Genomic DNA, 5706 nt, shown 5'->3' on the forward strand with positions numbered 1-5706 from the left:
CTGTCTCCAGCAGGAAGAAAGGAGGCCTCTGAGTGATAACCCCATCATGAATCTCCCACTGAACTCATTTAATATAAAAGCATTTATATTATAAAAAAATATATACAGTGTGGAAAATGTGGACAAATAAAAACAACTAGTATTCCCAGAACATAATTCAGACCACTGTTTCCATTCCGGTGTCACCAGGGTGAGTGGTTCTGGTCTCTTCTGTTTGATATGTACCACTCAGGAGAAAGGTTCAGATCCAGACATGTGTCATTAGGATGTATCTTGTTTCCTAGTGAAAAATCACAGACAATCACAGATTGCACTGTATCTCTGCCTGGCCACCATATTCAACATGGCTTCTACAGGAAACCGCATTCTGATTTCCTTTTGAGGGTACTAAACAAGGTTTGCTTCATCTCAACAGGAGAAACCAAGTGTCATGCGTGTCCACTGAGAGTTATTCTAAAAAAGAGCTAGAGAGCGATTTCTAGGAAGCAATCCAAGAGTAACAAAGAAAACCGCATCCGGCTGCCTATCAGTGAAGAGTTCAAGGACTCGCAGAAGAGCAATCTTTAAATCAGTATTTAGTTGCAACTGTGTTACCCGACAGGAATGAAAACCTCGGTGTGCTCAAAGCTGGCGGAGAAGAGAAGGGTGAGGAGTCTGTCAAGGTTTCCCTGAAGAACTGAATGTGAAGGCTGAGGACGTTTTGTACAAAGCAAGATTGCAGGGTGGTGGCGGGTGCCAGGACACAGTGGCGTCCAGATGACAGGAAGTGGAACGCACCAAGACTGACCCGAGCTTAAGAGACGAGGGACAAAGGTGTTAACAGCACCCTGGACCAAAGAAGATAATGCCTGTACCAAGGTAGCAGGGGCACACAGAGTGAAATCCAGCAGGCTGGAGAGCTATTCTGGAAGCAACAGGCTGGATATGTCAATGACTGGGAAGGTGGGGTCAGGACTGACTCCCAGGTTGGTGATTTCACTCATCAATGTTGACTTAAGAGAAGGCAACAGTTTAAGGAACTATTGCCCTTAAATTCTGCCGGAAATAGACTTGGCCAGTCCCCTGACCAGGCAGACATGCCATGTAAAGTACACATTCTACAACCATTAAACCTATGCCTGCCTGCCTTAGAACCTTCTGCATTTTCCACAGTGATGAGGAGAGCATGCATCTAATTACAAGCAGTCCTAAGGCATTTTTAAGGCTCTCTCTTGTGTAGAAGCCAATACACCTGTGGCCGAAGTCCGTGAAAGCTAGTGGAGGGGCGCATTCGGGCATTTCTAGCAGAAGGCGCGGCAAACTGGGTTGGTCGGGGTAACCCAAGCTAGGCTGCCACAAGAGACAGTTCCCACCTTGAACACATGACCTTCGAGTCTGCCGTAACAGAGGCCGAGACAGATGGAGGTGGCACACTAACTTCTCTTTCGAAGTCATCTGTGCTGATGTTGCTCATGCTTCACGGGCCAGCACTCATCACAAGGCCCCAAGCTAACTGCAAGGGAGATGTGGATTGTGGTTGTGGAAGGACACACAGAAGCTTGGGGGGCACGGTCTTTATCATCAGCTGACAAAGAATCCGCAAGTAACATCACCCACGGAGAGGCCAGACGTAACCCATGCCAAGGCAGCCGAAAGAACTAGAGGGGCCTTACGTTAAACCATCATTACATAGCCTCTCTTGGCAGAAAGCACAATATTACCATCAGCTTAAAAAATAACAGAATCACGGGGCGCCTGGGTGGCTCAGTCGGTTAAGCGTCCGACTTCAGCTCAGGTCATGATCTCACGGTCTGTGGGTTCAAGCCCCGCCTCGGGCTCTGTGCCTACAGCCAGCTCAGAGCCTGGAGACTGTTTCGGATTCTGCGTCTCCCTCTCTCTCTGACCCTCCCCTGCTCACGCGGTCTCTCTCTCTCCCAGAAATAAGTAAAAAACATTGAAAATTTTTTAAAAAAATAACAGAATCACTATGTTATCATTTATTACAAAAGGAAAAAATAACCTGGACTCCAAAACCAGTGAAACCAAGGAAAAAGGCTAGACTGTGTCCCCCCATCACTGGTATTAACCTGATGGTCCAAGCACCTCAATTCTATTTTCTTCACTCACAGCAGCACAGCGTGGGGCCCCACGATTAGGAACAGGGACGATCCATTCCTCGAGGTGATACGTGGCCAGACTTCCTTTTGGAAAGGCGTACCTCAGAGACAGCTTCCCAGCAGTTGGGCTGGATTTTCATAACCAAGTCGCACTCTTATCACGGCAACAAACAGCCCCCCACCCACACCAGATCTCAGTAGCCTTAGTGGCCTGACCAAATAACAGCTTCTCTCTTGCTTATGCGAACTTGGAAGTACACATTCCAGCTCCAAGAGTGATCCTTCAAAGAGTGGTTCGGGGATCCAGGGGCCTTCCATTGTGTGCCACTGCCATCGTATACACTGAGCCTCTAAGGTCCCCAGGGGACCACAGGAAGGGGTTGACAAAGTATGGGAAGGACTACTCGCTATGCTAACCTGTGGGCCCAGAAGTGACAGACACCACTCATAATTCCATTTCACTGGCCGGAATGAGCTGTACATCCCACCAAGGCTCAAAGGGCTGGAAAACGTAGCCCCACTTCCCAGCAACAACCAGGAGCATGAACCGTGGGAACTGAGCAATCTCTGCCACAAACCCTTCAAATGACTCTGTACGAGCCAGCCAGAGAAGGGGTGGCATCAGGATAGAGCAAAGCCAACCAGCTCATCTGGAGACTGAAGCCTTGGCCTTGGCCTTCTGAATCGATGTTCAGGAAGTGCAAGGATTTCTTGCTGTAGGTGGTAATAGCTCACAATGTATAAAGTCACCAAGAAAGTAACGGAAGAAAAAACTGTCAGAAGCAGGGCCTGTGGGGCAGGAAAGTGGCATCTAAATGACGTTCAAACAGGAGCCAAGTTAGGCAGAGCCAAACCGAACAGCAGTGGGAAGAGAACTTGCAGCCCCGGGCAGGCTCGATCAAAGGGGCTGTTGCCATGCGAGCAGTTGCTAGCTAACTCACTGCTCGTTAACCACCAAGTTCACCTGGAGAGTAAACCTCCATCAATAATACGGTTCATTCCTAGGAGATGAACGTATTGTATTCGACTGAACCAGATATCAGTTTAAGATCAGATACCATGGTAAGCAGATTCAACTACAGAGTCTGGGAGAATAGACTTTCCATGTCAGAATGTGCGGGGAAAGCAGGAGACAGAGTTACCCCGATTTCCTTCTTGAACAAACCCTTGGTTTCTAATAAGCTCACAAGCATGGAGAACCTCTCTGAGGGAGACACAGCACGCACCTGAGGAGGAGAAAAGGCTGCTCCACGTAAATACAGTCCGCACACACACAGTAAGTGACCTAACGTCACACCTACGAATTCAGTTCAAGGAGATAAACGGGCACTTAAAAGGAGCTTAATCATTAGCCTTAAAAGACACTCTGATACGTGCTAAAGCACAGAGGAACCTTGAAGACATTATGCTAAGTGAAATAAACCAGACACAAAGAGACAAATACTGTGTGATTCCAGTTCTATGAAATCTCTAGAAGAGGCCAATTCACAGAGACAGAAAGTCGAACGGTGGTTACCAGGAGCTAGGAGGCGTGGGGGAGGATAGGTTGCTATTTAAGGGGAGCAGAGTTTTTGTTTGAGCTGGTCCAAAAGATCTCTGTGGACCGTTGCCTAAGAGCGTGAACGTACTTAATGCGAATGAAATGCACACTTAAAAATGGTTAAGTTTACATTACATACATCTTATTATTTGTTTTTTACAGTACTCGTGGCCATGGCAGTGTTTTTCACCACAGCATCACCTGTCCTTGCCTGGGGCGAAGGCCTGCCTGGGGCTCTCTCACATCCCAGCAAATCACCCAGGCACTGGTGACCTGGAGCCTCCGATCCAGACCCACACAGGACCACACCAAACCACACGAGAAGTACGAAAACACGATCCAACCCGGCTTCGCCTTGCTATGGGAACAAGAGACAGGAAGTGCTCACACTTCACACCTACCGGCCTCCCTAAAATACATCTGGGACAGCTCCATAGGTCCCCTCCCGCCCCCAAACGTTTTTCTAGAACAGCACCGTCCAACGGGACCTCCTGTGATGAGGAAAACGCTCTCTTCACGGTGTCTCTTCACGGTTGAGCACTTGAAATACACCTGGTATAAACAAGGATCTGACTTTTGCTGCATTTAAACTCATTTAAATGTACACTGCCACCTGTGGCTAGTGGCTACACGTTGGGCACCGTGCTTTTCGAGCTTTTACCAAGACACCAAAGTGACAGGTTTGTGTGGTTTTTGGTGGCGATGTCAGAAAGTCTGAGTGGTAGAGATGAGGAAGCCAGGAGAGGTGAGTGAGGGGGTTGTCTGTTTAATCCAAACCCCACTTACTATAGTTACATACATCCTTTGTTAAACCTATAAAAAGAATTTATTGCTGTACATATATATTTATATATGTTAGGTTTATGTAACTTATAAGTTACATTGATGTACTGAGAAAGGATTTAGTCAACAGCAAGCCAAGGCTGGGGTACCCAGGTGGCTCAGTCAGTTGGGCGTCTGATTCTTCTTTTCAGCTCAGGTCATGACGTCACGGTTTTAAGACCGAGTCCTGCGTCCGAGTCTGTGCTGACATCTCGGAGCCTGCTTGGTTTTCTCGCTCTCTCTGCCACTCCCCCACCTCATGCTGTCTTTGTCTCTCTCAAAATAAATAAAGTTAAAAAAAAAAGACGAAGCCAAGGTCAACCAAAGGAGGTACATGATGCAGAAAATTCTAGGCAATCTGGACCCAGACCAAGAAAAGGCGATGTGCCTGTTGTACAGCTCTGGAACTGAAAGCCCAAGATTTCTGCCTTAACTTTCACACCCAACCAGAGGGGGGTCCTGCTGGTAGACGAAGGCTTGTCACAGACACACACACCCTCCACCCTAGCGGAATAGAGCCGCTGCACACCCATCTTCAGAGCCGGCACCGGGAGGCTACGGTTGGGCAGAATGGCTGAAGGAACACTGAACCTTTCAGACAAGAGTCTTGTTCAAACTCCAATTTCGGAGCAGAATGAATAGCAGTCAAGAAAACGGAGTGGTTCTGGGTGAAGTGGGCTCCCCAACAACGTTTCTAAAAAGCCGCTGTGCTCAAGAGTACACTCTGAGCGGTCAGAAACGTCAAGAGAGTGTTGTCAACGGGCTCAGTAGCCGCTTTATTTGAACAAGCCTGACACCCCGCCCCTGTTCCAGGCCCGGAGGATGTGCTCTGCGGACAACAGGTCCCTGTTGCCTCCGGCAGAGGCCAGACGGCACCGCGCTTGGCTTTACCGCTTCAGCGTGGTGCATCCAGTGTCTTAAAGAAATTCTCCCCGCACCTTCTCACATGCTTCATTTAGGCGTAGGGGAGGCGCCGTGACCACCTTTTGATCAGTCAAGAAGCCAAGGCACAGGGACTCCCAGGTAATGACTGCACCACAGCCAAGGGTTTTTAATGTCACCCCAGTGCTTATTACACGGAGCTCAAAGATCTGGAGTCTCATTCCAGCAACGGAGGAGACCCTGAGCCCCCAAATGCTTGTGCATTGTGGGATAAGACATAACCCGTGACACACGTGGTAGAGCACAGCCCCACTGTCAAAGTGTGTTTGGGGGGCAGGAATTAAGGGTACTGAAAAGAACCACAGG

The 5706-nt window shown here is 48.6% G+C and overlaps 1 protein-coding gene across 1 annotated transcript in view; it reads right to left on the reverse strand.

The window, feature by feature from the left end:
• The window catches only part of MAP3K15 (mitogen-activated protein kinase kinase kinase 15), a 130449-nt gene that overhangs the window by 118766 nt on the left and 5977 nt on the right, over nt 1–5706 (reverse strand).

The sequence above is a fragment of the Crocuta crocuta genome, unplaced genomic scaffold (genome assembly GCF_008692635.1).
Source record: "Crocuta crocuta isolate KB4526 unplaced genomic scaffold, BGI_CrCroc_1.0 scaffold312, whole genome shotgun sequence".
Taxonomy (NCBI): Eukaryota; Metazoa; Chordata; class Mammalia; order Carnivora; family Hyaenidae; genus Crocuta; species Crocuta crocuta.